Below are 22,880 nucleotides of genomic sequence, written 5' to 3' on the forward strand. Positions count from 1 at the left end.
ATATCAATATTATGGCCAATATCTATTGCCCAATGTATCACTGAGGATTTTACTTGCTCATCCTTTGTCTCCCATTCCAATTACCGGTACATCTTACACATTTTCAACAGCACTTTTACATTACATTCCAACAGGTCTCTCTCCAGGTGTGATATTTGTTCCCCATACCTTGCTCTCCTTTAAAACCAAGCACTCTAGCTCACCTGTCTTGGCTCTGAGGCTCCTAGTACTGTATTAGCATATAAACACACGGTGTTTCTTTCTAAATATCTCTGGCATGTGTTGTGTTTTTTTACCCTGCGGCATTCTGGCCTCTGAATTTCTATAACTGAATTACTTTCATTACCTGTTTCTACCCTCCACCATTTGGACAATCATAAAAACACTTTCACTCATCCCTGTGGGATGATTTATCCCCAGCTGCATACTCCTGGCGTTCCCCCAGTAATCATTTTGAAAGCTGCTCTGCTACCTCTTGGATTCTGAGCAGCAAGGGTCTGGTTCCATTCTGGTTCTGGTGCAACCCACCCCTGGCTTCTTCAAAAATGTTTCCCAGTGGCTAACAAATCCCAACTCCTCCCGACGCCAGCAAATCATTCACACACAGAGATTCTCTCCTTATCCTCAAAGAAGATACAACTAGTGGAAGCTATAATCACTCAGCTGTTGCGGTGATGCGGGCCAGGGATCAAGCTGGGATTCTGGATTCTCAAAGTCCTTATTTTATTTTATTTTATTTATTGAATTTATATACAGTGGTACCTTGGTTCTCAAACTTAATCCATTCCGGAAGTCTATTCCAAAACCAAAGCGTTCCAAAACCAAGGCACACTTTCCCATAAAAAGTAATGCATAGCGGATTAATCCATTCCAGACTTTTAAAAACAACCCCTAAAACAGCGATTTAACATGAATTTTACTATCTAATGAGACCACTGATCCATAAAATGAAAGCAATAATCAATGTTCTGTACTATAAAATAAATAAGACAGTATTGTAGATGATAAAAAAAAAAAAAATTCTTACTTGCACTGATGATAGTCATTGTTTGGATGAGGGGCTTTTATCCATTTCCGTAGTCACACAATCAATCAATCAATCAGTAGCTGAACTGGGTTCCACACAGTCACAAAAACAAATTAACCAAAAAAGCCTCAAAAACGCAAAATAAATAGCAAAAACAAAAGCGCCAAACTTAATCCGTTCCGGAAGTCCGTTTTGACTTCCCAAATGTTCGAAAACCAAGGCACAGCTTCTGATTGGTAGGCGCCCCAGAAACAATAGCCGACAGTCACACCGGGCGTTCAGCTTCCGAAAAACATTTGAAAACCGGAACACTTACTTCCAGGTTTTCAGCATTTGAGTACCAAGGCTTTTGAGAACCAAGTTAACACTGTACCAGGGGTCTCTGTCCTTGTAATACAACCACCAACACCACTCATGGGGACTTTCCTTGCAACATCTATAAAATGGAATAATGCACTGTAATTTACATGACTCCAGTATAAAACACAGTCCAGTATGATAGCAAAGGAATATACAAGCATCAAGATGGACATGGTGATCTTTGGAAATAAAGAGGGATGGACCAGGCTCATAAATTCTGGCTACGTTACACTACGTAACGTTTAATACTTGTAATCCTTAATCAACTAACTCAGGTGTGAACAGCCAAGTCCTATGCACTGAAATTAAATAATAATCACTGTTGTTGCTGTCATTGTCATCAACAAGTTAAAGTGTTTGACATTCAGATTTCTGTCAGCACCTTCTTCAATTTTAGCTACACATTGTGCAGATGTGGACAAAAAAATTGAATGTTGGCAGATTTAGGTCAGATAAAAGAAAGTATTTCTTCATGGAGCACATCGTTAAACTACAGAACTCACTTCCCCAGGAGGCAGTGATGGTCACCAACTTGGACAAATTCCTGGAGGAGAATTCCTGGAGGGTCTCAGCCTGCATACCAGATGGAGCTGGTAGAATTAACCTGCGCCTCCATGGACAGCTGTGAGTCCAAAATGACTCCCAGGCTGCGCACCTGGTCCTTCAGGGACACAGTTACCCCATTCAGGATCAGGGAGTCCTCCACACCAGCACGCCCCTGTCCCTCAAGAACAGCACTTCTGTCTTGTCAGGATTCAACCTCAATCCATTAGCCATCATCCATCCTCCAACCGCCTCCAGACACTCACACTTTGACATGCTTTCGAACTGCTAGGTTGACAGGAACAGGGACCGAGCAACAGGAGCTCACCCCACCACGGGGATTCAAACCACCGACCTTCTGATCGGCAAGCCCTAGGCTCTGCGGTTTAGACCACAGCGCCACCCGCATGCTCGAATCCTGTTTGCTGGCCTGCCACAGGCATCTGATTGGCCACTGTGAGAACAGGATGCTGGACAAGATGGGCCCCTTTTGGCCTAACCCAGCAGGTTTTACTTATGCTCTTGTGAAGGGCAACAGTATTGCACAGAATGGCACAATATTCAAATCATGAAAGATAAGCCCAATAAGCAGCTATCACATTTAAGATGAGAACACCTTGTTTGCATTTAGTCTAAGGCGCTCAGCTGACACTCTGCAGAAACTGGTAACCACAAGCGAATTCTACTGATACATCAACACTTTGGGGTTCCACAGAAACCAAACACCTTCATGAACTTTCAGAGAGCAAATATTTCACCGATTCCCAGCTTGGGTATTCCTATGGAACCTTCCATAACCAGATTCTACAAATGAATCAACATGCCAAAAAAGGAACCCTTTCTGAGGGAACCCTAGAAAATCACTATGGATAGGTAACAGAGTTTCATGAAAGTCTAAACAGACTTAGATAGTTGCCATTAAATATTTGCTAATTGGTTGATGAGGTAGTTAAAGTGTTTAAATAAGGTCTTTATATTGGCCACTATAACTATTTACTTTACAAAATCTGGCACCGATAATAGATAGACAAGTATGGAGCAGAATGATTTCCATAATGCTTTTCTTGACTCATCAAATGCTCTAATCTTCTAGATTTAAAATATGCACATTAATCTTACAAATTTTATTGGCAAGGCAAACAGAGAGAAAACATGGTGCGTCAGGAAGAGGTACTTGTTAAACAGCACCCTCTTGATAGTCACATTAATGCTTCCTGGTCAATAAAGGATTAAAGTAACATGTCAGTAAATTACAGCAAATACAACCTGGTATAAACTTTTATAGCTGTGGTTTGATTCCGACACTTGAGATAGGAGAGTGGAAAAATGCGGCTAATGGTTTCTATTGAGCCCTGGAACCAAGTACGATGCTGTGGTGGCATCTCCAGAAATCCATACAAAACTTTAGGCCCAAGCCCAGTGTACTTGAAAATTCAAACCTGCCAGGTGAGGACAAATGCTTAAAACAAAACAAATCCATAGAACCCTGTGTACAGGAGATTACCATAGATCAGGGTTGGGGAACGTACAGCCTGTGAGTCAAAGGTGGCCCGCCGGGAGCTGAAAATTGATCTGCAAAGCTGTTCCCCGAAAACCACACTTGCCTGCCGACAGTTGATAGGTGGTAAAGCCAGGGGCATAGCAAGGTAAATTAGTACCTGGGGGCAAAAAAAATTGTCACCCACCTCACGAGGCATAGGAAGGTCAGGTGGTAGCCGGTGCGGAAAAATTATTGTAAACCCCCCCCATTGATCCCCCCCCCGCAAAAATGGTTTTACATTATTTCATATTTTCCTACAAAGGAATAATAACAAGTAATAATAATAAAAAACCTTTTATTTATATCCCACCCTCCCCGGCCAAAGTCGGGCTCAGGGTGGCTAACATCAGATACATAACACTGGTATAAAATCAAACAATAATTAAATTACCTCCTAAAAACATCTCAAAATCAAATTTCAGCCTTCATGACATAGGAAAACAGCCAAGTGAACAGCTATTTTGGTGGAGGAGGGTCAAGATATTAACCGATACGCATGAAATTTCATATATAGCTATATAATCCCTAGTATAGTAAGATAAGACCTTCGGAGCAGGCATTTCCAAATTTTTTTTGATGATTTGTCACCCCCTCCATTATGGAACCCGGGGCGACCCGCCCCCCGCCCCCCTTGCTACGCCCCTGGGTAAAGCCAAAGCCTGCTAGATCGACTACATGATCGAGTTCCTCACAGAGAACTTGCTCCTACAGTTGATGCCTGCAGAAAGCAGGTTTTGGCTCTATCATCCATCACCACACATTACCTGATGGGTAGTAAAACTGAAGCTCCAGGCATTTTAAAGCACTGTGCAAGCTCTGTGTACTGCATTGAAGTCCCAACTTCAGGAGTTCAAGGAACAATCAGCTGACGTCACTGTGATGTCCAGTAACTGACATGCTGAAGGCCTTATCCAACTATAAAATTTAGCCCATGTGGCATCTGATAAGGATCTGGCCTGCGGAACCAAAAACGTTCCCCACCCTTGCCATAGACCAGTTCATTCCCAAGTTAATAGTGGAGCAAAAATACACATAGCAAACAGAAATGTATTTTTTCACTACATGTAAATGCACATTCAGAATCTTTATTTTTTTAAAAAAAAATATCTCCTAATGCCATGTCAACTACAATTTAACCTGAACCTAATTTTACAGAGAGAGAGAGAACGAGCCAGAACAAAATTAAAATAGTTCAGAGGATTAAATACAAGAATGTGCCAATATACCGCATAAAACACGAAAAATTAGAAAAGGTTCTCAGATTCAAGTAATGTTAGAACCAGCAATTACCTCATGCTGTTTCCCACCCTTTAATTAAATCAACAAACAAAGGAAAAATAGAAACCCTATAATGCTCCGAAGAAAACAAGGAAGATCAGGCTGCTAAGGTTCCTTCAAAAATATGAATCCCACTTCTGCGCCTGGTTCTTACTCTTCCTTGTGTGGCAGGTCCAGAGACTATTTGGGCAACCCAGATGTTCATCACTCTCTCAGCCAATCTAAGGTGAATTTTAACCTTAAAATGACTCCAGGACCATTAGCATTCACACTAGAGGCTCACCCTGGACAGCTGCCACATACCTGAAAGACATTAGCAGACACAGCTCTATACACGCCATAATACAGTTGGCATCACAACCCACCACATCTCTCCTCTTTGTACTGTATCAGGTGTAATGTGATTCAAAGGTCCAGCAAGGCATCTTGAGTGCCAAGAATTATAACCACCAAGGGTAAAGCAAAGGACTGTTAAGTAAAAGCAAGGTTTACTTTGAAAGGCAAAAATCAATGGTTATATGGAGAGAGAAAAAAGTGATAGGCATTGTATCTAGAACTTCTGTATAGCCTCTAGGTATTAAAAGGTGAGTAAAATTTGCTTACTGCAGAGACCAAGTTCCCTCCAACTAAGCAACCCACAATGAGATGGCCACAAAAGGTTCAGCATGGACAAGAAATCCAGATAGCAGAATCTAATTTAAAGAGATTGGCTTCACAACAAGCGAATAGTAAGAGAACCCACACAAGTGACGCTGACACAAAAGCATTGCTACCTGTCCCCACCCCACTCACCATTCCCCTCTTTCTCCCTCTTTTCTTCCTAACCTAACACTGTATGCAGCACTAATGCCTCATAACAAATGAAACTGATCTGTAGAAAACGCAACTTGAAAAAAGAGACAATGCACGTCATAGCTGTCAACTTTTCCCTTATTCCAAATAGGATTCCTCGCAAGAAAAGGGAAAAGTTGACAGCTATGATGCACGTATTTTTGTAAATTAAGAAATCTTTAATAAAAATCTATTTGAGAGAGAGAGAGAGAGAGAGAGAGAGAGAGAGAGAGAGAGAGAGAGAGAGAGATTGGCTTCCTTCCACACCAGGCTAAGTTTCTGAATTATATTCTATGTTTAAATTTCCTCCAAACCCTCTTCAGCAGTCTGTAATTGGCCACAAAAGTTATACTGCTGTTATTTTATGATATAATAAATCAAGAGGCTCTTTCCAGTAGGAATTCACTCAATCAAAAATAGGCCCTTACTCAACTTTCTTGATTGCTAATGTAGTATTTTGTCTTGCTACAAAGGGGACATGCATACAGAACTAGTAATGATTTATGGGCCTCATTTGCTATGCACTTTTGCAAGGAATCATTTTAGTTTCCCCACCATAAAGGCGCACCCAACCTCAAGCCCAAAGGGGCAGTCCTGCAACAACAGTGTAGATGCATTTTCCAGCAGCAATCCTTAGTGGCACCTGGCAAACGTCACCAGCTGCATTTCCCAGTTTACGGCTGATACTGCAGCCTTGACATATTTATACATTCCTGAATGTTTTCTGGCAGGAGGACTGTTTGCCCTGCTAATTTTGTTTTGCTGCTCTCCGCAGCTGTGAACTGATGTTTCTTTAGGAGCGGGGAGGGGGTGAAACCTGGCTTCCCATGTGCCATTTTCAGGGCAAATGTGAAGAGCTGTTTTGTCTTAAAATAAAATCTTTTTAAATATATTCCTACCACATTCAAAGAAAGCGACAGAACTGCTTTATTTTTATTAATTTATTTTGCAAAAACCTCGTTGTTAAGATCTTAAGCCTCATTGGTAAGATCTTTTAGCTCAAGCAGGGAACTCAGTAGCCACAAACAGGCATGCATATAAGTGGAATACATATTTTTACCACGCTTTTATTTATTTTTTTACCAGTTATTAACGTAACTTTTTAAAAATACTCCCTGTAAATTCCAATTTCCTTCCACATCTTAATAAGGTGATTCCTTTATGGTCCCCCTCCAAATATAGGCAAGAAGGTAATGACAAGAAAGATGCAAAATTATGAATTTTATACGAGGAGAGGAAAGTCATGATAGACCAGTGCAACTCCAAGATTGATTTTTCCGCTGCTGAGAATTCGCATGTCTAAGTAACTCTTGGCTGATCAGTTGCAAGTTTGCAATTTCACGCCACACACCTGATTATGTTGATCTGGCGGACTTGATCTGCCGGACTTGTTGATCTACAAGCCCAATTTCAAATCCATGGACCTTATCCTCAGCCCCCTTTCAGCAGGAGAGAATTACAGTAGCCCGTCTTGTCATGTGAGTTGCGATGATAATACAAAATAAGCATGAGATAGAGCTCAGTCTCAATGGACATTAGAAGTGGCAAAGCATTAGATTTTATCTTCTGCTATCTGACATCCATCTGTCATGCAAAAAAGGAAATCAGGTGGGGTGTATGCTTTTCATTTGTACTGCGACTCCAGGAAATAAGACCTGGAACTAAGGTACATGCTTCTCCAAAGGCAAACAGGAGTGCACACTTCAGAGGACAGAAACTGTCACAAAGATTACCCAGACAAGCACCTCCTCCCCCCAGACAGAGATTTCCCTTCCCATGCTTGCTCTCAATCCAGAGAAAAGAACCCACAGGAAAATCTGCATAAAAGCCATTCAGTGAATTAAAACAATGCCCTGAACATTAAGGCTACCAAGAAACAGCTGGACAGAAACTCCCCCAAAGCTAGAAGCAATCAAACTTTCCTAGGTTTCAGGGGAAGGGAAGCAAACCATTTAACTTTTTTATGGGTGAGGGACTGCAAACTGACAGCGCTAGCTTCCCAGCTACCTCCTTTGCGAAGAAGAAGAAGAAGAAGAAGAAGAAGAAGAAGAAGAAGAAGAAGAGGAAACTTAACAAGACTGAACAGTTTTCAATCATGCATAAGGAGGGCAGGACATCAGCACCCATGGATATTCAGCATCAACCGGTACTCGCTGGAACACTGTTCAAACTTTAGATTTAGTAGTGGTAAAGTCTAAAATGGCTCAAGCCCATTTTAGATTATCGCCTCCAGCCATGTATTTTCAATCACAGGTGGCTGCTTGTCCCGAATCTTCTGAATAGGATGGAGGCGGCAGATTATTATTATTATTATTATTGTTGTTGTTGTTGTTGTTATTATTTGCATCGCCTCCTCAATCTTATTGCTTGCCCAAGTCCCTTTGAAAAACTACAACCCATAAAACCTGGTGTATTTTTGAATGACCCCTCAATCAAACATATATATCTGGCAGCTAAGCAAAGGGCATTTTTAATTCTTGTCTTTTAAAAATAACAATGCTATAGATTAAGTACCTATTAAATAATTAGGATAATTACAGTGCCAACACCAGCTGGTGCTATATAAAGGTTCCCATGTATCAATGCCATTCCTCAATGCAAGTTTATTAAAAGCCTACCATTAGTATAAAAACCTCATTAAAGTGTATCTTAAATTTTCATTTTAGTTCTTAAGATTGGGGTGGGGAACCTTCAGGCCATGGGCCAACCTTGGCCTGCCAGGGGCTCCAATTTGGCCAGTGAGGGCATTTCCCCCCAAATCACACCCAGCCACCCATCAGCTATTGTCACTGGTGTTGCCACTGGGGGCGGGGCCTTCTAAGGAATCCTGCCTGGTCCAATCCCTTCAACCTCTGTAAAGGATCAGTATGGGGTTGGGGTTTCCAAGGTGGAGCAGTCTCTCTCTCTCTCTCTCTCTCTCTCTCTCTCTCTCTCTCTCTCTCTCTCTCTCTAAAAAAAGAGATAATGCAGCAAAAGCAAGGAGACCCTGTTTTCTTCTTTACTGCTGCACAACGGATCAGTCCCTTTCAGAGCTGCTGTCTGCTTTATGCAGACACTGGCTCTGACAGGGACTGCTCTGTCATGCAGCGATGAAGAAACAGGGACTCTTTGAAGGAGTCTCCTCACCCCCCCCCTTTAAAAACCACTGGAGCAATCTTTAAAGAGGGGAAGAGTTTGTTGCACAGAGCGTTAAGCCCCCGCTCAGGTAGGATAATAATAATAATAATAATAATAATTTTATTCACCGGGGCTGCCTTAAAGCAGGCGCCCTTTGTGCAACTAGCTTCCTGTAGCATGCATGTGCTTTCATGGACAACCTCCTTCACTGACTGCAACCAGTCTCTGATGACACCAGTTGCTGCCCACCCCTTAATTAGTTGGCTTTCCAGGTGCCGCAGCACTTTTTTCTGATGCTGCAGGTTTGAAGATAGCCCCTCATTTGGAAAGTGTGGCATTAGTTACTTTCAATAAAAACGTTAACAGGTTTCTAGATAAAATAATATATTGAGTTTACAACGGTGTGGTCAACCTGCTTATAATAAAAGATATACAAGATAGTGATGTGCTAACCAATTTTTTTTAAGCAGACATTTAGCGTTACATATTGCTCATATAACTGAAATTTCAAAATGCATGATCTCATAGACACTGCAAGACCTTCGCTAAAATAAGCTTCCAGGTTCTTATATACCGGTGTGGGTGGGTGTGTGGGTGGGTGTATGTATGTATATATATACCGGTATATATATAATCAGTGCACATTAAATAAAGATCTGCATAATTTCATGAGCACAAAACACAAAGCCCACATTTATAATTTAAATCAAATTTCTTTCACTCAGTTCTCATTCACTGAAGACTGAAAGGTTTGTTAATGTGTTAGGTCTCTCTGTCAGATTGCTTAAAAGACTAGAGTTGTTTCTCCACCCAACCTTGAAGCCTTTTCAGTATTTACCGTGAACTAAGCCAAGCAGTCACCTCTGGTTCTTATAATGTTAACACGAACATGCAGGGAAAGGGGAGACTCTTTTCAAAGCTAACCGAATTATGCTCACCACTGAGCTGAGGACTGTTCCAAGAAGAAAGCATCTCGTTAGCTACCTTACTAAACATCTTAATATTGTCTAAACAAACCTTCCAGCAATTTATTCTGTTCACACTTTGTAGGCAACGAAGCGAGACGTGCCTTTTCCTTGCACCCTCTCTCCAATCTGAGACACCCAACATATGGCTAAGTGCGAGAGAGCTGCACGCTGCTCCTGTGTAAAGCACACACACAAAACACAAGACACAGAATATAAGGAAATGGAGTGATCACTGGGGGGGACCAAGTTTCAGCGCCTCTCTCAGATTCTGTCCCCAAAGCCTGTGGCCTCTGCACACACAGTTCTTTCTGCAGGATAGTTAGCTGCAAATGCAACCCTGCACAGCCAGGGGTCAGATCCTGAACGACACTGCCGTGCCCTCATTCCTCCCTTGAGTCCAATCGTGAAAGCCCCAACAGTGCATGTCAAAGCCTAAACCCAGCTTTAATTTTAATTTAATTTGTTTGGGTTTGCACACTGCCTTTCATTATGCAGATCCAAGTTTGCAATAGAAATGTTTAGACCTTAAAACGAAACGGCCAAATACAAAGCAATACAATTTACCAAGGCCAGGGCGAGCTAATAATGTTGTTCCCCAGTTGTGCTTTGCACAAGGGGGTGGAGGGGGGTGGGAGACAGTAGGTGCGCCTGCCTCTAGGAAATTAGCTCCTGCCTGAGCAAAAGGGCTGCCACTCTAAAACAAGTTGAGTTTGGCATGAAACTACTTGGCACAGACACTCTGCTCGTGCCTCTTCCTGTTATTCCCTCAACAGCCTATTGATCCTGGGATTAACAGGAGAAACTGTCCACAAGATGACAAATCCTGCAGGCTTGACATACCTTAAGGCAGGCCGTGGCCTGCAGAACACACAAGGAGTGTGCCTGGTCTTAACTGGGGCGCCTCAGCTTTCTGGATCTGGTTCCAGTTCTTCGCCTGTGCAATAAGCCCTTCCAGCAATTATGGGCCCCATTAAACCAGGTTGTTTTGCCCTCTGTTTCTTGCATCCGGTTCCTGGGTTTCTGCCGCGCTTCTCACCCTCGATCCAAACTGGCTGAGCCTTTTGTGCCTGCCAAGCCCCTTGCCTGGGATCTGACCTTTCGTCTACCTGTTTTCAAGCCTATTACAGGTGCACCTAGAAAAGAGGCGGGGATACTTGGCGGTTAAGTAATGCTAATACGTGCTAGCTTGGGTCTCTTCTAAGGGAAGCCGAGATATGGTATCTATGATTAATCACTCTGGTAGTTTTATCCTTGCGTTTTGCTTCATTTATGCATTTGGCAGCATTTTCCTATGAGGCTCCAGTTTGATCCCTGCCTCATCCAAGGTGAAATAAAATGAACTGCCCCCTTTTCACTATGACAGGGGAGGGGAAAAACAGAAAGTAGCTTTCTGGCAGATGGATCAAACTTGACCCTCCAGCTGCTTTGGGACTACAACTCCCATCATCCCTAGCTAACTGGTCCAGTGGTCAGGGATGATGGGAATTGTAGTCCCAAAACAGCTGGAGGGCCAAGTTCGGCAATGCCTGCAACAAATGAAAGCATAAGACTGGCCACCTGACATTACCAGTTAACAAAGGGGGTAGGGGTGCACAATGGTGGTGTCACATTTTACAGCAACCCTGTTTTCATCATCTTGCCAACTTATGCCCATAAGTACAAGGACATCCAACTCCCAAGAGACTGCGATCTACTCCCGGGGGGGGGGGGGGACTGGCAGTGATTGGGCAGGGAGCAGGTCTAAGTTGCTGAGCTTTTTAAAGGGGGGATAGGTCAAACCTGTTGAGCTTTTCTTAGGGGGGGCAGGTCAAAAGGTCAAAAGGGGGCAAGTCAAACTTGTTGAGCTTTTTTGGGAGGGGCTTCCCAAAGTTGTTGACCTTTTTTTAAAAAGTAAGCATGCAGACAACAATGGAGCGCACACTAAACGCAATGCAGGAAACATCTAGGGGGGAGAAGGGGGCGGATGCATGATTCTAAACCACGCGAGTGATAAGGATCCCACAATCGACCACAAATGGTCATGATCATCCAGGGGTCGACCTGTCAATCGCAGTCAACCAGTTGGACACTCCTAGAGATACAACCAGACCTATCCCAGCCCATTTCACTGGTACATCCAGTTAAAGAGCAAGCTACTGCTATCCTGGTAGGAAGTGGGGATTGAGGGTAAACTCAAGCCTTTTGCCAAACACATTATACTGTTGTTGTTCAGTCGTTCAGTCGTGTCTGAGACTGCCATTAGAAACCTTTTATTGCATTTATTTTCCCAAATTGTTTATTGTTTTAAATGCTTTTTATCCCACCTTTCTTAAAAAGTAAGCAGTAAGTAAGTTTACAAGTCAAGTAAGACAAAAAACATGAACTGAACTCATTAACAGCAAACAATAAATATGAACAAATGCCAAGAGGTTTCAAGTCTCCTGCTGCGGGTTTCATAATCTAATGCATCAATTGATTCCAGAATTAATTCCTAAAATGTCTGCCTGGCGTGTGCCTTTTGGAAGAAAATGCATGGATGTGGGGCACAGGCCCACAACACAAATTTGCCTAACTGCCACCAGACAAATTCAGAAGGTGGATGGATAGGACCTCACCTGCACAGCATTAATCATAGCTGTCAACCCTCCCTGCTGTTCCCAATGCTATAATAAGGGAATTTCCCGTAAAAAAGGGAAAGGTTGTTTAGGGAAGTTTTAAATCTGTGATATTTTGATGTATTTTAATATTTGTTGGAAGCCACCCAGAGTGGCTGGGGAGACCCAGACAGATGGGCAGGGTACAAATAAATTATTGTTGTTGTTGTTGTTGTTGTTGTTGTTGTTGTTGTTGTTGCTATGCAGCATTTTGAGTGCTCCCAGCCACCAGCCAGCAAATGAAAAGAAAACTTTTAAAAAGAAGGGGAAGAGGCAGGAGACACCATTCCTGTTCATGGCCCTCCCGTGGTGGTATGTTTCTGATGAGTTTTCTCAATGAACTAGAGAATAGTATATAATCATACTCTGCCAAAAGTGGCAAACCATCTTCAGAGATAGGAATACAGTGAGATTAGGTGGCAAAGAGGCTGACTCGACTGATGTCTGCTATTACTCGTCACAGAAACAGGACGGTCCGGCTTAGCATTCAAATAAGAAGCCACATGGTGAGCTACAGCCTCACAGACTCCTTGCGACTCTCCTCCGCCTCTGCAGCTGAGAGAAGGAGACTGAAAACGTCAGTGCTCAGCTTTGAAGAAAGTGCAGTTTCCATTATGTTAGAATAAACTACACTTCCCTGAATACTAACTGTGGTTAGCTAAACCAGGATCTGAAACCGTTGCTTGATCCTGGTTTGTGTGAACTAACCACAGTTAGAATAAACCAGTTTTCATACTTCAACCGCAACAGGAAAAAAGCAATTTATTCAAAACCAAAAGTAAAAACTTTCAGTGCCCTCTCTTAACACACAAAGGGGTGGGAGAGCATATTAAACAGAGGATCACCAAAGTCCACTCTTTAGCAATATCTCGGACTGTTACCATATTCATGGCATGTATGTTTAAGAAGATGACTTGCTGAAGCTGCAGAACCATTTCCATTCTTTCTGTGGGGTTTCTAACAGAAGGCACTGCATCCTCAAAAAACCACATTACTCAAAATTCAGTCAGGTGGAAGATGCAATGGGAGCAAAACAGTTGTTTTGAAAATTCACTGCCAATTTAGTGACTTACAAGTAGCTTTGGGGAGGTCATAATTGTAAGGGTCATGGGGTGGGTGGTATGTTGGGAGAGAGATAGTACTTCTGGTGGAGGAAACATTGTATTGTCCAACTTTGGTCCCCACCCTGCACTCAGCTCTCACCTGTAGCTTCTAGAAGATGTCAGTATGTGACAGCAGCCACACCCTGGGAAACAGCTTTGACTGGCCCGCTAAACCAGGTGAGGGTAGCTTATGGGTCTCAAAGTTAGAGACTTCTCCTCCATGTGAAGACAGCTTCTAGCAGACTGAGCAGGTGAGAAAAAGAGTGGGTCCAACAATCAAGAAGGGGGTTTCTGCACGAGTTGTAGCAGGAAGTGAGGGGCAGATGGGGCTCATCAACCTGGGAGAAGGAAAACTCTGGCCCTAAACCTCTGCTGCCCTCTGGGATATCTTCAGGAGAAGAAATGGCTATGGAGTACACCCTACACAACTCTGGAGTGGGGTCCCTAAGACGCTTAGATGGCACCTTGTACACCTCCTTCCAGCAACTCCTGCAGCCAAGCTGGTGCCAAATGTATTGCTCTGCTTTCCTGTGGACCACATCAGCGAGGTCGAGAGTGGGCTCTTGTCCTTTTGGCAGCCCAGGACCTCCGTACACAAGTGACCTTCCCAGGTACAAGCCTGGGCAGTGCTAACACAGAGGTTTGACTTCAACTCCACAGGCGCATTCCATTGTCTCTCAAGACAGACAGATGCCAACAAATCCTAAGTGTGGAAAGCCATGGTGGAAATGCACCCCACTCCCCACCCCCAATAAGCCAGACTTTGATATGGCAGATTAGCAGTCATCATGGGACAGAATAAGTGGGATTTCCTCTGCTCACTGTGCACCAGGGCCATTATCGGGCTACATCTTAACAAAAGCTCTTAGGTATGCTTAGCCTGGATAAGAGGAGAAAGGATAGCCACCTTCAAATGTCTAAAGGGCTGTCCCATGGAGCCAACTTGTTTTCTCCAGCTCTGGAGAGTAGGACCCAAACCAATGGCTTCAAGTTACAAGAAAAAAAGATTATTATTTATTATTATTTATTTAATTACTATACTGCCCTATACCTGAAGGTCCAAAGAAACATAAGGAAAAACTTTCTGACAGTATGAGCTGTTCCATGGTGGAATGGACTTCCTTGGAGGATAGTGGACACTCCTTCCTTGGAGGTTTTTAAGCAGAGAATGGATGACCATCTGTCATGAATGCTTTGGATGGGATTCCTGCATTGCAGGGGGTTGGACTACATGACCCTCTTGACCCCTTCCAACCCTTCAGTTCTGTGATTCCTGCAATCAAGCAATTACCCTCTGCTTCTCAAGCCCAATGGCAGCTAGCAATCTGCACTGCAGTTGGGGCAAGGGAGCCATTCTGTTTCCAACATCCACCAAATTGGTGCTGTGTGCATTAGAGGCGAGTTTGGTAACATCAAGTGCAACATAACAGGGCTCGGTGTTGGTAATACACTGTAAACCAATTCACAGAACAAGCAGCAATCAATGAAAAATAAGGGTCCCTGCTTTGGGCAGTTCCATCTATTAGTTCCACATTAAGAAAGGCTTCTGTACAATACGTATCTGACTGGTTTAAACATTTTATTATTATTATTATTTAAGGAGTAAAGTATGAAATAATCTGGGAAACACAACTTACCTCTACCTTTCCAGAGGTGGAAGATAATTCATGAGGAAACTAAAATCAGACTCTTCAGTAAATCGCGTAAGCCGAGTAAAGGAATCTTAGAGCTTTAGCAAACAGGTGCATCTATCTTCAATGGGCAGCTGTCAGCTTAAGTCTCCAGTGGAAGGTCTCAGCATCAATTACTGAATTCTGGAGAGGAAAAAGGGAAGTCTTCCAATTAGCTCAACAACCTTGGACTCGAATTCCAGATTAACCATGTCACAAACGAAAATACTTAATTTCCAGATGGCACTCATTGCACGGATCAAAAGTGTTCCCAATTCCTGCAATCCAGGCATAGATGGTGCTTCAACCAATCCTGCCTTCTGCCCGAGAGACCAGGACACCAGGACTTGTCCCCCAAAAGTCCCTGTACCTCCACATGCAAAACCAAACAAAAAACCAACCACTAAACAACATGCAGAGGTTATACTACTTCTAAGGAGAGGGGACACTTCAGCAAAGTGCTTTATACCAAGCCAGACCCTGATCCATCTAGCTTAATATTGTCTACAATACTGTTCTCTCCCTGCGCTACCTGGAGACGCCAACGATTGAATCTGGGCAGTTTGTTTCTGCCTCTTCCTAGCAAAAGGTATTATGGAATACATATTGAAAACAAGTTGCAAATAGCTCTGATTCAGCACCAGTGCTGTACCCCTCTGGCTTCCAGTTCATTCCCCATGGGGAAGTAAGGCTGATGTGAGCTTTTCCACCAGCACCCCACTCAAAGACACTATATATGCCAGAGCTACAGAAAGGCAAGGTCCTCTTTCTCTCCTCATTGCCTTCTAGAACCCTGCTTTGATCAGATTTGCTTTCGAAAGCAATTACCGTATATACTTGAGTATAAGCCTAGTTTTTCAGCACACTTTTTGTGCTTTAAAAGCTGCCCTCGGTTTATACTCAAGTCAACCATTCCTTAAGAAGTGTACAAGAACGGTGGTTCTTTACTCTCCCCAGGCAGCTCCTTCCATACCTGAACTGCTCACATAAATGCAAACTTTAGACCCCAGAAGGCAGAAAGCTTATCAGTTAAGGAAGTATTAAAACCCCACAGGTGCTCACTTTCCCTGGCTCCTGCTTAAACAGGACAGGATCCCAGCCTTCTCTGTATAACACAAGGGAACATTGCGCTGTGAGTTAAACCACAGAGCCCTAGGGCTTGCTGATCAGAAGAATGGCGGTCGAAACCCTGCGACGGGGTGAGCTCCACAGCAGCAAAGGAGGAAGAGGAAGGAGCAGCCCAAAGGGCTGCTTTGGGCTGCTCGTTCCTCCTCTACCACAGTGGCAAAGGTGAACCGGCTTATACTTGAGTCAATAAGCTTTCCCACATTTTTGTAGGGAAATTAGGTGCCTCGGCTTATATTTGGGTCGACTTATACTCGAGTATATACGGTATGTGTTTTTAGACCAGTGGAGGGCAAATGCTGGCCAATGGCCCAAAGACCAGAACAGCTTCTGAGAAATACCAGTATGTAGATCTCAACTTCTTCTGTTACCACCTGAATGAATGTAGGGATAAGTTCGAACATGCAACAGCGTTTTTTATTTATTTTTTAAAGTCTGTTAGAAAGACTCTTGTTTTGCACAGCTGGGATTTCCCCAGCTGCAGAATTTCCAAGAAGGAAATGCGGGGATTCCTGCATGTGCTGCTGTTGCATTGCATTTTAATCATGAGGGGCTGAAGCCGGGTCAACCTTTCTGCTGCGGATTCTGCAAAGACACCTACCTCTGGGCTGACTCTCTTTCCTTTTGACATGGAGTCTCATACTAGTGCTAAAACAGACAAGAGTGGCTGTCTGAACAGTCACTGTCTGCTGTGTATCCAAAAGATGAAAGTTAGAGCCATGTGAAGACTTCTTCCTTCCACTCAACGTCCGACCAGTTCTTTCTTTTCTTTTCGTTTTTAGTGTTTTCATAGTTCTGTATGTTGTAGCAGCAGTTTTCCTGTTTTGCAGTGCCACCATTCTCAGATAGTAATTTTAATATTCTCAGTGGGGATTTTGTTTTTCTTTACTGTTTGGTTCAAACTGGAATTTTGTCACTGAGGTTGACAAATGTATTTAAAAATCACGTACTGCTGTATTTTAAATTATTACTTTAAGTTGCCTACAGGCACTTTGCGTTAGGAGATACAAAATTTTTGACAACAACTGAACCACAAAATAATAAAAAGCAGGTCCAATTCACTGCGGATTGTGTCCAACACCGTGTGAGCAGAGTTCTGCCTGGACAATGGGACTTCCCCCTTTCTCTCCCTGCACACTCCCAAAATTTGCTCCCTGAATCCTCTGAAGGGGAGAGGACGGCTCCACTGTACAAACATAACAGCAGAAATGGAAACAGCCCCAAATTCTCAACCGTCGCGATTTCTGTCCAATTATCAAGAGTTATCAAAATATTTTGCTTTGGGCAGTAGCAATTTCAGAATAAAAATCCTGTAAGAGAAATGAAGTATGTCCAACTGGCGTTCAGCCATCTGCCACATTTATGAAACTTGATATGCTAATTTTATTTAGTGCATGGATAAAAAATTGCACGTTAGCTGCAGCCCACAATATTTATTCAAATCCTTTCTGCTGATCAAATTATCAGAGCTTGCTTTATTTGACCTCAATGCAAATGTGACATTAGCATAGTGGTAGCCAAGAAAACACACTCCCATGTGAGTGTGGCTCCACACAGTTATTGCTACACCAGTAAACGGCAACACGTATGGAACACCCTTTTATCAGTGACACCCTTTTCGCAAGAGATGCTGCAAGTTACAGTAGTCCAGATCATAGCTGTCAACATTTCCCTTTTCTTGTGAGGAATCCTATTCGGAATAAGGGAATTTCCCTTTAAAAAAGGAAAAGTTGACAGCTATGGTCCAGAGGCATTCCATGCAAAAGACAAAGTCATAAGGCTCAAAGTTTGCAAAAACAACTGTAGCCGCAAGGAGCCCCAGCCACATGGAAGTCATTTGCAGCCAGAACTGTACCACTCCCACATCTTGAATTGCTCCATGGATTATTTTAGATTCAGAGCACAAAGGTTTCCCCTCTTAGGACTCCTCCAGATGACCTGTTTATTGAGTATTTATTCTGATTTGCTCACAGGGCAGTTATGCAACAAGGAAGATTCATCCTAATTTGTTTGCTGGGTGTTTATACATCTTCCTGTTAATCAATCTTCACCCCTCACTTTTCAGCACATTCCTCCATCACTTTCCTAACAACATTAAAAAAATAAAATAGATTTATTGCCCTAGGGCAGCAGAGTTCTTTAGCCCACTTCAATTGCGCAAACCTAAATTTCCATTATGTGCTTGAATCCCTCCTGCAACATTGACAGTCTGGCGGTACCCAAAAAATTCATTATACAAGTCCTCTCTCCTGTACTCCAAAATGCATTGTCAAAGGGCTTTTGGCTTATTAATATACATCTCTACTAGAAAAAACAACAACACCCAACAACCCTTGTAAAGAACAAGTAATGATCCCAGAGGATGCAGAGGCAAGACACAATCTTGGAACGGGACTGTTTGAAGGCTTCCCTTCCTCCACTTCCCACCTAGAAAAATCAAGGTTGTCTTTTTTTTCTGCAAGTGTTGGAACAACCCATTTAGTTTAAAACCAGTAATAGGCATTTTAGAATGGGGAAAATCTCTTCCTCCTCTTTGGCCTGGTGACATTTTTATTATAAGAGCAACTGCAATTCAAAGATAATTAACACCCACAAATGGTTCTGGAAGGCAATCCACCTATTGTGCTTGAATTTCTCTTCCCTTCCCAAGGCCTACGCATTTGCCAAAAGATGTTTTCGTTACTTGCAGATTTTCTTCTTCTTCTTCTCCTTTATACCGCCACTAGACCACATTAATGGATGCCAAGGTCTTTTGCTTCCTTAATGTCATCACAAGCTGTTGCTTCCAGAGTCATCTGCCTTTGAGTGATTCAGCAGAGATGATCGGCTGTGGGAGGATTTAACCGATTTCAAGATGCATCTTAATGCTCCTTCCATGCACGTAATAAAGTGTGACTGACAGAAACTGAACTTCAACCTGCTACAAGTTAATTACTACTAATAGCAATAATTTGTTCAGCATTGTATTTTGCCCCACCGAAACCCCATGCATTAAGCCACAAACATTCTCTTGTTGTAAACCACCTGTGGGCTCGAGAGTCCATGGTTAGTCCAACAAGTCTTTGGCATCTGAAACAAGATGCCATGGAACCTACTCTCTTATTAAGGGAATCAGAACAGAATCATTAAAAAAAAAAAGTTTAACAAACAAAGGCAGTCGACACCTGAACAAAATAACCCATGGGATATACAGGACAGCATTGCACAGAATAATTTATTCAATACTGTCCCCCATATATATGCTAAAAACAACACTTCAACATCCACAGGCTCCAAAGACCATGAAATCATTCCTGCTCTCTTGAGAGAGAAATTCCCCAGAAACAGGCACTGGGGGCGAGGGAAGCAATGCTAAGCCCCAGCCTCAACATGCTCCCTGTTGAAATTCAACCTGCTACACTTCTAAACAGCTGCATTCTGCATTACAGACACGGTAAACCACTCCAAAGAGGAATTTTTCACGCTCTCTCCACTATTAAGATTTGATAGTTTATAACAGAAACCCCAACAGCCTTGAGCAGATGTCGCTGTCACTTTCTCCGCCAAAATTCATAACTTTTGATGGGAAATAGTACTTTGGTGTTGTTGTTTTTTATACAGCCTGCAACAAAATGAAAGAGTATTATAAAATGAAAGATTATTATAATTTACTAAGATTCTAAAGAATGATGGCTACTGCAAATTGCCAGTTTTAATTTAATCATTCCAGCTGCATCTGATGGCTTATGAAAAGAAGTCTAAAATGCACTTTTATAGCTCATTTTGAGGGTCCCCCCTCCAGCCCAAATTAGAAAAGGCAGTTATTTCCTTTCCTCTATGAGCTCAAGTAATATGTCTCAAATAATTTTATTTAACTTTCTATCTCCTCAGAATCAAGCAACCGCTCATTCTAAGATCTTTTGAATGAAGAATAAAACTAGAATACCCTGTATTTCTATTATAAATTTGACAATCCAAATAAAATCGGGGTGGGGTGGGGTTGGAGAGGCATAGAGCATAGCACCAGTAACTTCTCACTCCTAAAAGGGAAGGAGTTTACTACCACAGAAACGGGATTAAGAACAAACAGCTGCGAATGTATAAATGGAAATGAAGAACAGATAATGCTGGAGATAAGCAGTAGCCCCCCCCCCCCACACACACACTGGTGGTAATAAGAGCCCTTCTTCACACAGAAAGCTGCTAGCACCTGAAAACTGAGGTTTAGTAAATAGTCAAGGGTTGCCTGGTGCTTCCATGTTCAAGTGCCGAGATCAGTCGAAAGGGGGCCCTCTTGATAGTTCCTCTGCCCTCAGAGGTGGGGGGGGGGAGAGAGGCTGGCAGCTGAGGAGTGGGCCTTATCCAAGGGCATGGCCAAAGGAGGGCAGGGAAGGGCAGCTGCCACCCCAACTCAATAAAAATTTATAAAAATATGCCCACTTACACCACAAAGAACTCATAACCCACCTACTCTAAGCAGCCAGAAACATCATGACCAGACACTGGAGAGACCTGTCAGGAGTGAGCATGGACCAATGGTACCAAGTAGTATGGGAAACAGCCCTACTAGAAAAACTAACCAGTAAGCTGAAACTGACACGGGGACAAACAGAAGAGGACGCCTTCACCCTGTCTTCCCCTTTATCACACACACAGCCCAACAAGACAATGACAAAAATCTACTGAGAGCATACAAATCAATATGGCTAACCTGATCAAAAACACCTACCCACCCCACTCACACAGGAAACCAAAGACCACCACAGCCAACCACAAATGAACAATCACACCCTACGCCAACCCTGACCTCTCTCACCACCAAAGGAACACAAGTGAACAGCAGAGAACCTACACAAGCAATGCTGAAGAAGAGTTTGGATTTGATATCCCGCTTTATCACTACCCGAAGGAGTCTCAAAGCGGCCAACATTCTCCTTTCCCTTCCTCCCCCACAACTGTGAGGTGAGTGGGGCTGAGAGACTTCAGGGAAGTGTGACTAGCCCAAGGTCTCCCAGCAGCTGCATGTGGAGGAGTGGAGATGCGAACCCGGTTCACCAGATTACGAGTCTACCGCTCTTAACCACTACACCACACTGGCTGACATCAAAACCTACATATATTAAGTAAAATAAAAACATCGTCACCCCACCCCACCCATCTCCCCACCCCCCCACCTCTTCCCCCCTTCCTAATGTCTCAACAAACAAAACTGATTTGTAAAAATGTTACATGGAAAAAATACGAGCACTACCTTTGTAAATCAAGAAAATCTTTAATAAAAAATATTTTTTAAAAAAATACATAGCAAACTGAAGTTCTGCCACCCCTAACAAAAGGCCTGCCCCCCCAACAAAAATCCTAACCCCTCCCCTCCCTAACAAAAATCCTGGCTAAGCCCATGGCCTTCTGTGTGGCAGCCCCTAAGTTGAGGACCTCCATCCCGACAGTAGTACGCTTGGCACCTTTCTTATACAACTTTCAGAGAATGTTGAAGACACACCTCTCTACCCTGGCTTTTGACACTTGGGGCATATGTTTGAAGGACGCACATTCATTCATTCATACCCCGCCCATCTTCCCCAGCCACTCTGGGACACTTCCAACAAAATATTGAAATACAATAGTCCATCAAACATTAAAAGCTTCCCTAAACAGGGTTGCCTTCAGATGCCTTCTAAAAGTCTGGTAGTTGTTTTTCTCTTTGACATCTGGTGGGAGGACGTTCCACAGGGTTAGGGTTGAAAAGTTGTTTCAAACTGTTTTTAATACTGCATTTTAAACATGTAACACGCCTTGGAACCTTAGGGTGAAGAGTGGCGGGCAAGCAAACAGGCAGGCAGGCAGGGCACCTTGTGCCTCCGCAGTGTATGCCTCTCATTCATATCCAGAAAGCACAGCTATGGCGTCCTTCCTTGGTTCCTGTAGTTTTGCTACAGAAGAACCCGTGCTAGGATCTTTAGGTAAAGGGGGGGGGGGGTAAGAAATCTAACCTACAAACAATCATATCATATCCCACTACCAGTCTCCTATGTTAACAGCCATATTGTCAGTACTTTATCTATTATAAGAAAGTTGTGTTTGCCTGTTAATGTTAAGATCACTTATTTCACTGGGGTAATTGGTGAAGCAGGTAGAACAGAACACAAATAAGAATAAATTTGTCAGGTGGGTTTGAATGAGTAAAGGAATGCATTTCTGAATGCAAGAAACAGAACAGAATTCCAAAGGGAGAAATGGGAAGATTGGGAACTTTAAGATAGAAGAGGACAGGGTCACGAACATTTAGTCAATGCTGGTTATGTGCCAAAATCACTGAGAACAAACTGCAGTTGTACCTTGGTTCTCAAATGCCTTGGCACTCAAACACTGCAAACCTGGAAGTCTGTGTTCCGGTTTGCGAACATTTTTTGGAAGCTGAACATGCTCCATTTTGAGTGTTACGCTTCCGATTTCAGTATGACACTTCCATTTTGAGTGTTACGCTGAGGTCTGTCTGTTTTCGCTATTTATTTTGCGTTTTTGTTTTTGCTGCTCTGTGTGTGTGTGTGTGTGTGTGTGTGTGTGTGTGTGTGTGTCTGTGTGGAACCCAGTTCAGCTACTGATTGATTGTGTGACTGCAGTACATTGTTTATTGCTTTCATTTTATGGATCAATGGTCTCATTAGTAAAATTGATGTTAAATTGCTGCTTATGGGGTTGTTTTAAA

The 22,880-nt window shown here is 42.9% G+C and overlaps 1 protein-coding gene across 4 annotated transcripts in view; it reads right to left on the reverse strand.

Moving 5' to 3' along the window:
* Positions 1–22,880, reverse strand: part of NCOA1 (nuclear receptor coactivator 1) — a 224,407-nt gene that overhangs the window by 181,916 nt on the left and 19,611 nt on the right. For all 4 annotated transcript variants that reach the window (XM_033145189.1, XM_033145193.1, XM_033145192.1 and 1 more), the window contains one exon: positions 15,038–15,214. The gene's annotated coding sequence lies outside the window, so the exon portion shown is untranslated. Of the gene's footprint in view, positions 1–15,037; positions 15,215–22,880 lie in introns of those variants that run through there.

This window comes from Lacerta agilis, chromosome 3 (assembly GCF_009819535.1).
Source record: "Lacerta agilis isolate rLacAgi1 chromosome 3, rLacAgi1.pri, whole genome shotgun sequence".
NCBI lineage: Eukaryota > Metazoa > Chordata > Lepidosauria > Squamata > Lacertidae > Lacerta > Lacerta agilis.